Source organism: Anastrepha ludens, chromosome X (assembly GCF_028408465.1).
Source record: "Anastrepha ludens isolate Willacy chromosome X, idAnaLude1.1, whole genome shotgun sequence".
Lineage (NCBI taxonomy): Eukaryota > Metazoa > Arthropoda > Insecta > Diptera > Tephritidae > Anastrepha > Anastrepha ludens.
In genome coordinates, this window is record NC_071503.1 from 44,019,196 (window position 1) to 44,036,612 (window position 17,417).

The following is a 17,417-nucleotide window of genomic DNA, read 5'->3' on the forward strand; positions in this document are numbered from 1 at the left end:
ATTTTAGGGCAAGATGTCTCGTTGTGTAGTCAAGGTCATCTTAACGCTGTTCTATAAATATTTCGCGCAAATTCCAATTTTAGCAATTGTTATTAACAATCAAAGTTTTAAGCAAGATTAAATTGAAAAATTAATTACTCCAAAACTACAATAGATAATGACGTGAAATTTTGCATACCATTCAAGTATTATCTGTACTATTTTTCAAGTGTTAATAACTCTTTTTATTGTGACAAATAGATAAATAAATAATAACTTTTTGTAATCAGTTGAATTTTTTCATGTTTTCTTCACGCTGTTAAACAATCGGACTTACGCATAATTGTGGGAAAAACTCTTTCCTTCAATAATCTGAAAATAGAATTTTGTACTTTTACTCCATTTCCGAGAAATTGACTGTTTTTTTAACTTGATGCGCTCGACGGTGGCATTGCTGCCATCGGCTAATCGGTCGCGCGGCGGCCTGAGGGACCGCGCAAACTGCAGCATCGTACAACTAATTTCATTAAAATAATTATATTGTATTAAAAGTCCGAAAGATTCCAACTATAGTACATTTTTACCATAATATGACAGTTATATTTACTTTTCTTATTTTTATTTGCTGATAGTATTTTCAAACAAAGAATCGTCTTTTGAAAAAATTCGACTTTGCATTTTTTTCCAATCGTAGGTTGAAACTGGTGATATTGCCGCGTATTGTTTATCGCTACAGCTCCTTTGATGCGTTTTTGATATTTTTTTTCATGAGCATCATGCTCAAGTTGAGAGCAAAAATCAAAATCGATTGTTTTGAAAGCACTTTTCGCCCATTCATAGAGAGCTTCAGGGTTACTTATATGATCCCCGCTTACACGTTGCATACTTGCTTTATGTGCTAATCTCTTCACAGCTCCTCCAACCCCATCGCACGCTCCTTTTCTATGAGACGTTGCGAAAAAATTCCATTCAGCGTCGATCGCAAAATCATTCTTATGATGATATAAATTTAAAAAATTAAATTTGTTTTTGTACTGTGAACCTGCCCCATCGGAGAAGTAAAAATTTTTTTTCACATTTCTACATCCAAATTTCTTTTTCATCAAATACTTCACAAGTCGTGCATTGAATAAATGGACAGAATTCGCGTCATGAGTCAATTTTCCAGATATTATCACAAAACTAAGATGATAAGCTACTCCATCTTTGCGATAATATATAACATAAGGATGGAGAGTAGCTTGAGTATTAGACCAATGATGGGATTGGATTGCATCTTGAATCTGGAAAGTGTAATTTTCGGCAAAATCTAAGCTGACAACATATTCTCCATCGGATACAGTATTTTTTTCTCAACAAAATATGTCGCTTGAATTTTCGATAAAAAATCATGTTTAAGGAGTGAAGATAAATCGGCACCAAGCGTTTCTACAAACTTTGCTGCTTTCTCTGTTTCTTGCACAATATCGCATCTGTAATGGAAATATTCTTAATCATGCATGATGTACCATAATGAAAATGCAATTTTTTTTAGTTAACCACTTCCCACAAAGTGCTTTTGAACGCCTCATAAAGGTTTACAAAACGCCCTTCATGGGCACGTGGAATTTGTTGAATTACGCAGTTACCGGTCAGTGTTCCCCCATTGACTGTAAGTGATTTGTTTAACTTCATTTTCGGTCAAAGTTTTTTTAATGTGTTCCATGACTGCTGATACTCCGGGACATGCTTTGCAATCATGCAAAAAACAATGAGACGACGAATTTTCACAGACACACTGTTTTATCAAATCGCCCATATTCTCCTTGAAATTTACTCTACATTTTTTTTTTAATTCATGCCTGATTCCATAAATTTTCAAAGCCACATTCTGATGCGTTTTACACACGCAAACATTGTGCGACCCACTTTGCCCAGCGACAATGCATTCGCGAGGCCGAAGTTCTTTGAATTTTGATAGACCAATTAATGCCTCAGGGTATTCTATTCTAAATTGTTCGTGTAGATCATTCAGATTAAAAAGTAACAACCTTTTTTGTTCTTTTGTTTTTTTACCGTTATTAAAAACAGTTTTGCAGTCTTTTATTCCAGGTAACAGTCTACTTGAATAATCAGGCAAGTAGAAATTACGCACTTTTTCGACAGTCAAATCTGAAATTTTTTTTCCACGTTTTTTAGCAGGCACAGATGCAAAGCCATTTCTTCTTCTCAATTTTTTAGATTTCGATGCCATTCTTTTTGAAACAGAAAATGTATCGCAAATTTTTTTCACGGTCCAATTGTCTGGAATTGTTGTGAGAATTTGAATTTTATGGTTGATACTGTTCTTTTCAAGCAAAGCGTCTTTAATATTTTTCACAAAAGCTGAGTATGGATTTTCTGTTTTTTTCTGATTTTTTAATTCTGCATTTTCTGTTCCTTTTCCGGAATTAATGACGTCTGCAACAATTTCTTTGAGTTCCTTATCGCATAAATCAGAATACCTTTTTTTTTTTAATTGGTGGTTCGCCTAGGTCCTGCAGAATTTTTTTCACTTTATCGAATTTCAAAGAATGATCAATGTTCTTTATTTCGAAATTTCCATCCTCCGAATCTATAGAGCTATCCGACGTCTCACTTTCTGCACTTTGAGTAGGACTGAAAAAAGAAACGTGGCGATTTACTCTAGCGGATTCAGCAATTTTAAATGTTTTATTAACTTTCACATTAAAAATTGAAGTGTTTTTGTTCATAAGTTATCGTTATAAATTCATTCAATAGTCCTTTGAGGTTAAAAATAGCAATAAAAGAAAAAAAATTTTTGAAAGTATGTAAATATCTAACGAAATGCACATTATACAAGCAAACATCCATTCACTATAAAAATAAATAATTTTCAATCGAAATTCAAATCTTGTTTGCAACAGCAGACTACAACAGTTTATTTACAGTATGTGTCATATTAATTTCCAATGTGATAATGTAAGCGATAATAATTAAATAATTACTCGGAGAATATTGAATAAATATTACAGCTCACCTCGTGTTCTGACAATGTTCATCTAGTGCGTTCACAGTAGTTTTCGCACCCTGATATAATTCTTTGCGACACATTTTACAAAGATATTGACCAATATATTTTTCAAATTTATCATTCCACTTAGATGTTACCAAAAATAAATTGCGTCGGACACAATTATGGCCTTTTGTCATAAACGGATTACAGCATTCGCTCGGTCGAACCATAATTACAATAATATTGAAATATGCAAATATGCTCTGTTACCAGTCACCACTTAAATCGAACTGACACAAAGCAGTGTCGAATTCAGTCAATAGGGAATAAATCCTGTGCGAGCATGTTCAAACGTGCACGCTGCTTCAGTTTGCGCGGCCCCTCAGCCGCCGCGCGACCGATCAGCCGATGGCAGCAATGCCACCGTCGAGCGCATCAAGTTAAAAAACAGTCAATTTCTCGGAAATGGAGTAAAAGTACAAAATTCTATTTTCAGATTATTGAAGGAAAGCGTTTTCCGCACAATTATGCGTAAGTCCGATTGTTTAACAGCGTAAAGAAAACATGAAAAAATTCAACTGATTACAAAAAGTTATTATTTATTTATCTATTTGTCACAATAAAAAGAGTTATTAACACTTGAAAAATAGTACAGATAATACTTGAATGGTATGCAAAATTTCACGTCATTATCTATTGTAGTTTTGGAGTAATTAATTTTTCAATTTAATCTTGCTTAAAACTTTGATTGTTAATAACAATTGCTAAAATTGGAATTTGCGCGAAATATTTATAGAACTGCGTTAAGATGACCTTGACTACACAACGAGACATCTTGCCCTAAAATCGACTTAGTGAAATTTTCGAGGATCACTTGACATTGCTTTACTCTATTGTAAATTATCCCACTGAATTTTTGAATTCCCTTGATTTACCTGGATTACCGCCACACATGCTAAACTTGAAAATAGGAGCACCGATTATTATGTTGAGAAACATAAATCAACCACGATAAAAAAGTAATAAAGTAAATCACATCAAACGTTTTTTAATTGCTACTACTATTTAAAACTTCTTTCATTACTATTCATGCGCGAGAATTTTTATAAAAAACACACATAATTTTTCGGCTTAATTTAATTAATTAATCTAGAGTTTTTTAAAGACGACCAGCGGAACGGGCGGGTTTTCCCTAGTATTATATATATTTTAAGGGGTGGACGGTGAAATACCTATATTCTCCGTGAATGTTTTGCTCTCTCTAGACGAAAATTTGCCATTCTCGGCAATGTGTCCCATGAAGCAGAAAAACGTCTAAGTTTTTAATAAAAAACTTGAGAATTTATTAGAAACCTACCTTATTTATTAGAAACCTACCTACCGCAATGAACCGCGTTGATGTCGCAGTGTACGATGGTTCTATAATACTAATAATTAAAGTGAAGCCTATATTTTCAATGGAAATCATTTATATCTTTATTGACATACATTCATATGTACATATGTAATAAATGGTCTGCAATTTATGAATAATGTCGATTAATTTTGTTAAATTTCCGATGACATATAGGCATACATAAGTCGGGTTATTTCTGGTTTATTGACACAAAATCTATCTTTTGGATTACCCCAGGCATTTCTTTTGCAAAAATTTAGGGGTTTGTTTGCTGGCTGTGAGTAGCGCCGTCTTGTTAAAATCACACATCTTCAAAATCCATATCACCATCATTAAGTGAAAATAAATAATAGCTTAAAAAAACTAATGAACATGGTTTTAATGTCTGATAAAACTGGAAAGTAGAAAGTGATGTAAAATAATTAACTGAAAAATATCGATATCATTATCAAAAAATGTAAAATGTAAAAACATATTTTTCTTAATACTTTAACGGAACATACAGTGCACTCGCGATAACTCGAACTAATTAAAACAGGCGCTGTTCGATTTATCGAATTTGTTCGACTTATCAATTGAGTGTGCTATGTTAAAAAAACAGTCATCGATATCGATTTTTCGATCGATTGTTGAAAATGGAAGCCAGTAGAAAATTTCTGTGGTATAGTTTCGTTATACGAATTACATTTTGGTCCATTGGCTGGATCAATGGTGTCACATTCGGCGGCATAAACATAGTTAAAATTAAACCATCCTCGGACTTTAATTCGATTTCGTTGGGATTATGATGGGGCATTATCAATTAGAAGAAGAGCCTTCTCAGGTAATCCCCATCTTTCAAATTTTTTCTTACCTAAATATTAAAGTCATTTAACTTGGTTAAAAAAATTGTTTTAATGAATCTGGATTTTACCTGCGGCACGAACGAATTATGAAACCAGTCTTTGAAAATCGCCGAAGTCATCCAGGCTGATTTGGAATTTTTGTACTCCACCGGACAGTTAAAATTTTTGAAAACACGAGGATTTCTTGCTTTGTCAATAACGAGAAGTTTAAGCTTATGGTTGCCGGTAGCGTTAGTGCAAGCCATAAATTGCCTTATCTTTCTTTTTTATAAGACTTATGGTGGACTTGGCTACCCCATATTCCTTCGCTAGAGAAGTAACACTACGTCCACGTTTAATTTTGTTAAGGACTTCAGCCCTCTCTTTTAATGTTAAACACTTCAACCTTTGACGATCCATTACTCACGTGCACTGATATACTACAAATGACAAATTTAAAGCAATTTGGTCAATGCAAGATGTTGTTCCCAGAAAACTAACGGGATATTAACCCCGAAATATTCATATGGACAATACACTAGTATACATATAATTTATATACATATACTATTACATATGTATCTATGTCCAAATTGTACATGTTTGAAAAGAATGTGTGTACAAATAAATTTGTTTTTTTGTTCGAGTTATAGCGCTTTTTTATTGTTCGAGTTACAAAGAAGTCAATAGGGGAAAAAATGTGTTCGAGTTAGCACGTCGTTCGACTTAGCGGCTATTCGAGTTACCGCGAGTGCACTGTATTTGCACTTTTATTTTGTTTTGTATTGATATTTAAATACTATTCTTTAAGTGTTTTTAAGTGCTTTGCGAGTATAAATAAGTCAAAGTTTGCTTTAGCATTACATGTAAGTAATCAGAAGAGTAGTGTTGCTGAACAGGTTCCCTGCCACGTGTACACAATAACCTGCATTTGTACGCCAAGCTAAATTTTTGAATTGAAAATGTTTTTCGTCTGAAATTTATATGGTTTTATTACTGTATTAAATATTTATTGTAGTAAATATATATATATTAGCCGTAGCCGAATGGGTTGGTGCGCGACTACCATTCGAACTTCAGAGAGAATGTAGGCTCGAATCTCGGTGAAAGACCAAAATGAGGCAAAACTTCCGAGTGTATTTCTGCCATGAAAAGGCTTGCCATAAAAAATATAACTGCCGCTCGGAGTCAGCTTGAAACTGTAGGCCCCTCCATTTGTGAAACAACATCAGGACGCACACCAGAAATAGGAGGAGGAGCTCATCCATGCACCCAAAATGGGTGTACGGGCCAATTATATATACATATATATATTTATTGTATATATATACATTGTTATGTAAGTGTGTGGAAAAAATAATACGTAAATGGGGTGAATTAATTATTTCTTTTGATGTTTTAAAGCTTAAACTGAGCCAGTGTAACAATATACCATAAATCCATTCCTCTAATCTTGCTGCTTTGTATCTACGTGCTACATGCAAATTGATCATTTAACTACTATGTAGTATTACACTGTGGAACAAATTCAGGTTAGCAAAAATTAGGTCCATTCTGAGAGTGGCGGGTGAAAAAAGAGGCGAAATTAGAAGACCCGTATCGCGCCGTTTTTTTATGTTAGTTCGAATTTTTTTTTTAATCGGCCTTCGAAGTTTGCAGTCAAATGCCGATTTTCAGTATATTGTTTCATAAGTACCACACAAATTTTCGAAATCAATTTTTTCAAAAATTGTAATTGTTGCACAGGTCTCTAGTAATAATTTGGCTTTTACAGATTGAAAAAATATCAATTAGTCGACGAGTTATAGCCAAAAAACCATATAAACAATTTTGCTCCGATTTCGAACTTCGAAGGCCGATTAAAAAAAAATTCGAACTAACATAAAAAAACGGCGCGATACAGGTCTTCTAATTTCGCCTCTATTTTCACCCGCCACTCTCAGAATGGACCTAATTTTTGCTAACCTGAATTTGTTCCACAGTGTTATTTTAGTCAATCAAGAATTGGTATGATTTCTTATGTTATATACCAGTATCTAAACTCGAATGATTCTGTACTGGTTCATATATGTATAAGTACATAAGTATTGTATACAAGCATGTATGTATCTTTTTATGTATTAATTAATTTAGAAGTAAAATAATTATAAATAATGATTGTACTTAATAGCTGAAGTACTGGCAAGTGTGGCCTTCGGCTTTACATTACACTACTTATCTACGTACATATATGTACGATATTGGTGTATGTAATAGTACAGGATGGCCCATGTAAAATTTGCTTTTTGAATCGGCTATAAAAAAAAACGAATCAATATTTTTTCAAACTTTTTTTGTATTTTGAAGATTGAACATTGTCATTTATGAATGAAAAATAATATCGTTCAAATGACTCCCACGACTGGCTTTACAGTAGGCCATTCGATCAACCCAATTTTTAAGCACATTTTCTATTGTTTGGGCTCCAATTTCATGAATGGCAACTACGATTTCGTGTTTTAAAGAATCAATCGTCTCTGGGTGGTTCGCATAGCATTTGTCCTTAACGGCTCCCCACAAAAAATAGTCCAACGGGCTTAAATCACAGCTTCGAGGCGGCCAATTGATATCGGAATTTCGGCTGATTATTCGGTTTTCCAAAACGGTAGCCAAAAGTTCGAGTGGAACTTTGGCAGTGTGATGTGGTAGATACAACCTTATGACAAGAGTGTTATAAGTAAATTCTTAAAAATAAACTTAGAGTAAGAGAAATCAAAGGCTAGGGCACAAAAAACAATAAAATAATTTTATTGAGCAGATACGGACAATCTATTGAGCCCGCACAAATATCGAAAACAAAACACATCGCGAAGAGAATACGCCTAGACTCTAAGGACATTACATTTATTAATAAGCAACGAGGGCGATAAGACGGAATGGGATCAACGAATTTCATCTAGCGCCAAGCTGTCTGAACAGACTCTAATCTATTAATATAGACTGCATGAAACGGTCTCCAAACGAATAACACATATTCTAACCTGGACTGAACTAAGGGCGAGTACAGCAGTTTGAGAGTATAGAGATCAGTAAACCAGAATAGAAGAACTATTTCGACGAATAAAGGCTAACATTGCGAACGATTTAGAAAGAATAAAGTTGAGCTTCGCATCGAAATAAACACCCAGGTAATTTTAATTCACTATTTGACTTTAGCGGCGAGTTTAAGATGCTGTAAGCTGTTGGAATAATATTAAAAACTTTCACATACGAAGTATAGTGACATTTATTAATGTTAAGGAACAAACGACTACGCACACACCAACTATGTAGCGGACCTAGGACACACCTATAGGAAATTAACCACTTAAGAAATTGAAAGTGAAAGCTGAAGCGCTCAAGTTTAGCTATTAATAGTGGGTGAGATACCCTATCAAAAGTCTTAGAACAATCTGTATAGATTGCAACCATTTGCAAACCTCTTTGGAATGTTTCCAGATAGTCCTCCGCAAAGACAGCTAAATTCGTTAATGTAGATCTGACCGGAATAAACCCATGTCTATTAGGATATAACAAATGTTTAACAGCAAAGTACATTTTGTCTTTGACTACATACTCAAATAATTTCGAAATTGTAGATAGCTTTGATAGGAGAATCGACACACACCATCTTTTCGTCGACTTCCTGTCGAGTTTCCTGTATGCCGCCATGTCTGAGTTTGGTATCCCCGCAAAACTATTACAGCTATGCAAGATGACGTTGCTCAACACCAGCAGCGCCGTCAGAATTGGGAAGGACCTCTCCGAGCCATTTGAAACTGAACGAGGTTTCAGAGAGGGTGACTCGTTGTCGTGTGACTTCTTCAACCTGATATTGGAGAGGATCGTACGAGCCGCAGAACTTAATCGCTCAGGCACAATTTTTTATAAGAGCGTACAATTGTTGTCGTATGCGATGATATTGACATCATCGGCCTTAACAATCGCGCTGTTAGTTCCGCCTTCTCCAAACTGGATAAAGAGGCAAAGCGAATGGGTCTGGTGGTGAACGAGGACAAAACGAAGTATGTACCTCCTGTCTTCAAACAAACAGTCGACGCACTCGCGTATCGCCACCCAGGTCACTGTTGGCAGTTATAATTTCGTATTTGTAAAAGACTTCGTGTATTTAGGAACCAGCATAAACACCGATAACAATGTCAGCCTTGAAATCCAACGTAGAATCTCTCTTGCCAACAAGTGCTACTTTGGACTAAGTAGGCAACTAAGCAGTAAAGTCCTCTCTTGACGAACAAAACTTAACACTCTACAATACTCTCATCATGCCCGTCCTAACGCATGGCGCAGAAGCGTGGATGATGACAACATCCGATGAAGCGACGCTTGGTGTGTTTGAGAGAAAGATTCTCCGCAAGATTTTTTGGCCTTTGCACATTGGCAACGACGAATATCGCAGGCGATTTAACGATGAGCTGTATGAGCTTTACGACGACATAGACATAGCGCAGCGAATAAAGATGCAGCGGCTACGTTGGCTGGATCATGTCGTCCGAATGGATACAAACGCTCCGGCTCTGAAAGTATTCGATGCGGTACCAGCTGGTGGTGGTAGAGGAAGAGGAAGGCCTCCCCTGCGTTGGAAAGATTCGGTGGAAAAGGACTTGACTTCACTTGTGTGTGTCCAATTGGCGCCGGTTAGCACGAGAAATAAACGGCTGGCGCGCTTTGTTAAACTCGCCCAAAATCGCGTAAGCAGTTATCGCGCAAATTAAGAAGCAGGAGAAGATAGCTTAGAAATCGCCCTATCCAGCGTAATAACAGTTAATTTCCAGTCATCAATGGAAACTCCGGCAGAAAGTGACATGTTGAAAATGTGCTTTAAAGGCGTAATCAAAGCTGGACAATTTTTAGTTAGAATAACCGATAAACCGTCAACATCGGTACCAGTGCCTGAATAAATTATAAATAAATAACTGCCTGAAATAAAATTCAAAGAAAACAATTAGCAAAGAGATTGACAGCATCAGAAATAGAATTAGTTGAGACCTCTTTAAGATGAACGGACGCAGGTATATTTGAGCACTTTTTCGTAGATTTTATGTAAGTATGCTTTAAGTTTAGTACTTAACATTGGGATGTGACTCACGCAAGTGTCAAACATTACATAATTAAAAATATTATAACAGCCAGCCACATCCACATATTCAAACTGCCGATACCAATCCAGCACAAACAAATTATTTACTTGAACAAAATTACAACGAGAGTATTTAAAAGCTTCGACTATTACTTTAAAGTTCAAAATATTTAAAAAAATTAATTTCCGATACCAACGAACTATGATGGCGATTTGAAGGCGAAATATAACTGTCTGCAAGCGAGAGCGTAAAATTAATATTAGATCTAACAAATATTAACCCTTATCTCATGTCGTTCCCTTTGGCAACTTAATCTCATGTCGATGAGTCGGCGCTTATTTCTACTATATAACGCCAACAGAAAATTAGAAAAAATACATAAGGTATCTTCTAAGCTTTAACTAAACATATCCGAAAAGATTTCTTCAAAGTTATTTGAAAAAATATTTTTTTTATTTTAATAATATATTATCTGAAACAAATGGTATGAAACATGCACCATGCAGTCGTTTATAAAAAACGGCCCGGACACAAACGACCATCGACATGGGATTAGGGTTAAGTCTAAAATTCGATTAAGTTCATTTAGAAAACTATTGAATTGTGATAATTCAATACATAGCAAGTTATCAATTAAGTATGAATGCAGTTGTTTGAGCCGATGTGTGAGAGCTCGCATTGTCCTGGTGAAGAGTGATCCGTCTTTGGCGATTGGTTTTCCTAATTTCTGGGAAGACAACTGGCAAACAAATGGTTGTGTACCACTCAGAATTTACTGAAACACTACACACTGAAACACCCATACAGTCGACTGCTGTTTACTTTCGGGCTCGTACGTGTAAATCCATGATTCATCACCTGTCACGATGTCATAGACGTGTTTCGAAACCCCACAATCTTATTTTTTGAGCATTTCCTTCGACTAATCGACACGAGCCTTTTTTTGAGCGATTGACAAATTGTGTGGGATCCAACGCGAGCAAATTTTTTTGACAGTCAAATTTTTATGCAATATTAAATGTATGCTGGCCCCACTAATGCCTAAGATTATCTCAATCTCACGATAGGTCACATGACGATCTTGCAATACCAATTCGCGCACAGCATCAATGGTTGTCGGAACAACAACTGATTTTGGGCGACCTTCACGTAATTCGTCTTGGAGTGAACTACGACCACGATTGAATTCACCATACCATCGATAAACACTGGTCCTTGATGGAGCTTCATCGCCAAAAAATGAATTAAGTTCATCCATGCAATGTTGCTGAGTTAATCCACGTCGAAAGTTGTAAAAAATAATCGCATGAAATTTTTCACGATTTAATTTCATTTTTGGACCGAGATGAATCATTTAAGTTACTGTAAACAACACAAATAGCGCTGGTATTTCAAAACATTCTGAGTACGTAAAAGCCAAAAAATGTCAAACTTTGCGATACAGCTGTCAGTTGCCAGATTGCAACACCAGGGTTGCCAAATCCCGACATATACAAGGCACCCCTCGTATTTGATGTCAACAATTTATTCTATTGACATTCAGGAACTCCAAGCTTGTAGTTTATAAATTTAATATCCTTTGAATTTGTATCTTTCTTTTGAAGCGTAGAACATAAAATATCACTTCTATTGATAGCAGCATGCTTAGCAATACTTATAGTCAATGAGTCAGATAGCAGTCTTAACGTAGGGTAAAAAAGAAGAAATATGCAGCCATTTATGGTGAAGTACAACTCGAAGCTCAGTATTATCGTTAGTTCCAAATACGCAACGCCTTTGTTTTTTTATTTTTGCGATTTTTATGCACAACTGTCCACTGTGCATTATTTTGCAGAGCATTGTTAGCAGCATTGTTCGCAATTGTATCTTTTGGCATCACATTATTCGTAATAGTATCAGCATTCGAAGAAGCAAGATCAGCAGCGCACCCAAGTAAAAAGCGTGAGTTAGAAGAACTAGTGCTTATTGCGGTCGGCGAAAGAACAGAAGCAACAACGGCAGAATACCCAGTATTGTTACCAGGAGCAGTTGACAAACCGATATTATTACACGGCGCATCAGAAACACAATGCGTTTCTGAGATTTTACCAGCTACATGAATGTCAACAGCATCATTAGATGGTACAGGTACAGTGCGTAAGTGAGTGTGCGTTTGCATTAATACTGGCTGAGCAATAACAGCATTCACAGGGTACGATGCCACCGAAGAAGCAAAACAACCAGTATTACTACCAGGACTAGTTGAAAAACCAGTATTATTGCCAGGCACAATTACAGCTGTTATTAATAGCAACAACAGTCTGATTAGGTGAAAATAACTGAGTGTGCTTTTGAGCTTTAGCTGGCTGAGCAACAACACCGTCACTATCTTTAACTTTAGAACGAGTAATCCGTTTGTCTTCACTTATACCTAGTCCAGTCAAAAGAGACAAAAAAAACAGCCAAGTAAGTAATTTTAGGAGTATGCAAGTTTATAGTTTTATTATGTAAAGCCCATCACTGTGAACTTAAGTTTGAGTTTTCGGTGTCGGGGGTTGTGTCCCGCGGCCGCCATCTTAGAAATAAGGGTGCAACTGGTTTTTTGCCTTTATCTCGTGAATTCCGAGAGTTACAAACATTTTGTAAGATACTTTTTTGTAGACAATAATATTATCTACTACTTCCAAAACTTTTTATTCTAAAATTAGTAATAAAAAAGTTATAAACAAACTTACGCGAAAAATTAAGGGATGAATTGTTTTAAAGCGTAATAACTTTTTTTTTTATAGATTTTATGGAAAATATACATCAGAGCTTTTTTATAGAGCATTCTTTTCTGAACATTTTTGTCTATAAGTTTTTTCCGCTATCTTTTTTTTAATCTTATGATTTTGAGCTGCTAAGCGGAGCAACCAATACATTAGCGAAGCGCGTACATGATTATCATTCGTTCTTATTTTGTACGGAATTATTCAGTCTGCATACCACCTACCTACTATATATATATATATATATATATTGTATATGTATACCAGTGGTCGCCAACCTTTTCAATGTGTTGAGCTACTTTCAAGATTTTGAAATAAACAGAGAGCTACTTGCACAAGCCAACATAAATTAAATAATACACAGTTATATTCGACATACAATACATGTATTTATTTTACTAGTATACGTTCTATATATAATAAACTTATGACTTATAGTGCTTATACTTATGCATAACTACATCCATGTTCACACCTATCAATCGTAACAAAATTTTTTGCAGTCATAATGGCATCACAAGCGACTTAAAAAAACAACAAAACAGTAATAGTACATTATTATATAAATAAAATATGGGCAGATAAAAAGAGCATATTTAATGAGAAGGTTGACATTCTGACTCATCGATAATTTGAATATTTGCAGTATAATTTGATACAGTCATTCGAATACAGTTATCCAAATGTATATCTGTAAGCCGATTGCGGTATTTATTTTTAATAAATTTCATATTGGAAAAAGAAGATTCACCCAAATAAGTTGAACTGAATAACGCTTTCACTTTCAACGCAACACGACATAAAACTGAATACTTATCTTTACTTACTAAAGTCCATATACATTTTGTATTTGAACCTAAAGATTTTAAAGTCAAGTCACTTTGAAAAGCAATCAGTTCCAATTCTGTCACAGCAATGTCTTCGCCAAAGTTGTTCAAAACACAAGTTGCAAACTGTTGTATATCAATGTCCATGAAGGGTGAAACAACAAATTGCGTCACTAAAGCAATTTTGCTGAAATCCTTGAAACGATTTTTGAAGTTTTCCTTCAAGTTAGAAACTATTTCCATATGATATTTACTGTCATAGGGCTCTAATAGATTTTTGGATATCTTTTCGGAAAGAATAGGAAAATGCTTAGTATCGCGGTTTTTTAGGTTTTGTTCCCAAAATACAAGTTTTGTAATAAATGCATTTATACCAGAAATCATTTCCGCTAATTCTTTATCCCTGCCTTGAAGCTGCAAGTTAAGCTCATTTAATTTCTCTGTAATGTCCACAAGAAAACCAAAATCTCTAGGCCAAGTCGAATTTTCCAGTTCAGGAATCGGCTCATCGCGTTCTTTGAAAAATTGGAGTATAGCAGGCAGGACATCATTGAAACGTTTGAGCACTCGTCCTCTGCTTAACCATCGCACTTCAGAGTGAAGAAGTAGCTCTCCTTATTCCCAGTCAATTTCATCAGCCAAGGTTTTAAATAATTTTCTTTGTAACGCTTGAGCTCTAATCTTGTTCGCAATTTTCACCACCAGTTTCATAACGTTGTTCAAGTTTAGAAAATTTCCACATAATGCTTGCTGATGTATAATACAGCTGGAGTACCGTCAGTTGTCAGGCCTACCATTTTTGATATTGGAATTTTCTCAGAAGAGATGCAATTTTTTAAATGAGAAAACAGCTCTAGCCCAGTAGTATGTCCTTTGAGTGGAATAATCTTCAAAAGATCTTCTTTAATTGTAAAATCACTAAAAGCCATCCTGACAAATATGGCCATCTGTGAGGTGTCAACTACATCTGTTGATTCATCCAGTTGCAGTGAAAAATAAATACAGTTATCTAAGTCACTTCTTAACTGTAAAAAAATATCATTGCTCATTACTTCTACTCGCCTCATCACTGTATTAGCAGAAAGTTGCATAGATTTTATACCAGACACCTATTTCGTCTTTATTTCTAAAGTTGGCGAATAAAGAATCTGCAGCTTCCAAAAATGCTTGTTTTATGATTTCCCCGTCTTCATAAGGTTTTTTCTTTTGTGCAATTATCTGGGAAACACGATAAGATGCATCAGTTGCAGCTTTATTTTTGTCGATTGTTTTCAAAAATATTGACTGTTGTCCAATTAACTGGATTTTTAAATGTTTCAGTTTTTCTTTTCTGGTGGCAGAATTTAACGGGAATGCCTTCTCAAAATTCGAATGTACAGTTTTATGATGCCTCTCAATATTTCCTTTTTTAGGAACTGACACAGATGTATTACATAACAAACAAACACTTTGGCCTTTAACTTCTGTGAAGAAGTATTGTTCTTCCCATTCCGAATGGAAATGGTATGTCTTCGCCTTCTTACTACTGCTTGCCATAATGTTTCGAACTCTAACCCAACCGCTGCACGCAGAACGTTGATAATGCCGTTCAGTATTAAACTGAGCGCAATGTCGACGTGCATTGCGTATATATAAAGCCAAAAAATTCTCGAACACGCTAATCGGTTTCAGCCAAGGCGAATTTATTACAGGTGACAGCAAACACATATAAGTAAAACCCTACATGTATTTGTTGTTGCGTTTGGTGCAAGCAAATGTAAACATACGAATGTAAACATACCAATACATACAAACAAAGCATATCATTTTGACGTAAGCCATACCTACGGCGAAAAATTCAGCTGGGTGAATGCTGTCACCTTATTAAATCCACCTTGGTTTCAGCCGATCCAAGAACGGAGACGCGACTTCGCGTCGTGTTTGTCGGCGCGAAATCGCTTACCGCAGTGTTGCCGCTGTTTATCTATTTATTATGAAAATTTCTGAAATTTGCTACTACTGGTATAATTTTCAGACTTTTGGATTTTTTGCAACGTGAGCAGCGCGAGCTACCAGAATTGCCTTTGCGAGCTACTGGTAGTTCGCGATCGACGGGTTGGCGACCATTGATGTATACAATACCATTCGGAATTCACAGAGAGAACGGTGGTTCGAATCTCGGTAAAACTCCAAAATTAAAAAACCTCCGAGAGTATTTCTGCCATGAAAAAAAGCTCCTCATAAAAAAATTTGCCGTTCGGAGTCGACGTGAAACTGTAGGTCCCTCCATTTGTGGAATACCATCAAGACGCACACCACAAATAGGAGGAGGAGCTCGGCCAAACACCCAAAACGGGTGTACGAGCAAATTATATATATATATATATATATATATATATACATATATAGCTCTATTAATATTTATATACACAGGTATCCCTTGTATAACGCGGTCTTATACAACGCGGTTTCGATATAACGCGATTTGGAAAAATTAGGTTTCAGTACAACGGGAAATTTAGGCTTGTATAATGCGAAGGGGAAAATACATAATTATAAAATCTGGTAACACTAATTTGCGTACCACATATTTATAATATGTAATGTATTTTTAATGTAAACCGGGAATTACCCTTTTTTGCCTTAGATAGATAGAATAGATATTAATCTAGCACCTTATTACGAAATTGAAAAGGAGCTTAAAAAAACCACCCACCAAAAACTGATAACAGATTTTGCAATTATAGAACCACAAGGTCCCAGAACGAGTTCCTTATCCAATAGCGAAAACTATGTTGAAGAAATATCTTCTGATGAAGCTATTGCTCCCCCAAAACGCCCACGTGCAAATATCTTTGAAGACAGTGAAACAGATTAATTACCATATGAAGTTTGAAGAATAACAATAAAGTTTTTAATAAACCTTTAATTTGTTTTAGTTTGTTTTCAAATTTTTTGTTTTGTGTTTTTAATTGTATTATAAAGTCTGAACTTTAGTATTGAGTTGAAATATATGTGCATCTGTTATTTTGTACGTATTTTATTTAAAAAAGAACCTATTGGAACATAACCCCCAAATTTATATGAAAACTATGTTTTAGATAACGCGGAATTACATAACGCGCAATTCTTCTGGAACGTAACTATCGCGTTATACGAGGGATACCTGTATATATAATATATATATATACACTGAAGAGGAAAACTGTAACAAAATATAATACTTTCTATTTCCACACATTTTTTTTGGCATGTTTTAACGAATCAAATATTTTTTTTGCATAACTTTATTGGCATGTATGTACTATCTTTCTCTCAAACCGGTTTGGAGTCAATGCAACAACAACAACACTAGTAGCAAGCAATAATGCAAATAAAGACAAATGTAACAGTTTTGAATCATTTTTTTATTTCTTAGAATAAATAAAATAAATATTAATACGTGTAGTTGGCGTACAGTACAGTTTTTTAAGGTATCAATTTAGGAATCGCATATCAGTCGTATCTAAGCCGATTTTCAAAACGTCACTTATTAATTCGCTTTCACAACGTA

The 17,417-nt window shown here is 35.2% G+C and overlaps 1 protein-coding gene across 8 annotated transcripts in view; it reads left to right on the forward strand.

The window, feature by feature from the left end:
* The window catches only part of LOC128870479 (protein pangolin, isoforms A/H/I/S-like), a 306,016-nt gene that overhangs the window by 87,904 nt on the left and 200,695 nt on the right, over window positions 1-17,417 (forward strand). For all 8 annotated transcript variants that reach the window (XM_054113155.1, XM_054113156.1, XM_054113154.1 and 5 more), the window contains exon 2: window positions 7,992-8,361. The gene's annotated coding sequence lies outside the window, so the exon portion shown is untranslated. The remainder of the gene's footprint in view (window positions 1-7,991; window positions 8,362-17,417) is intronic.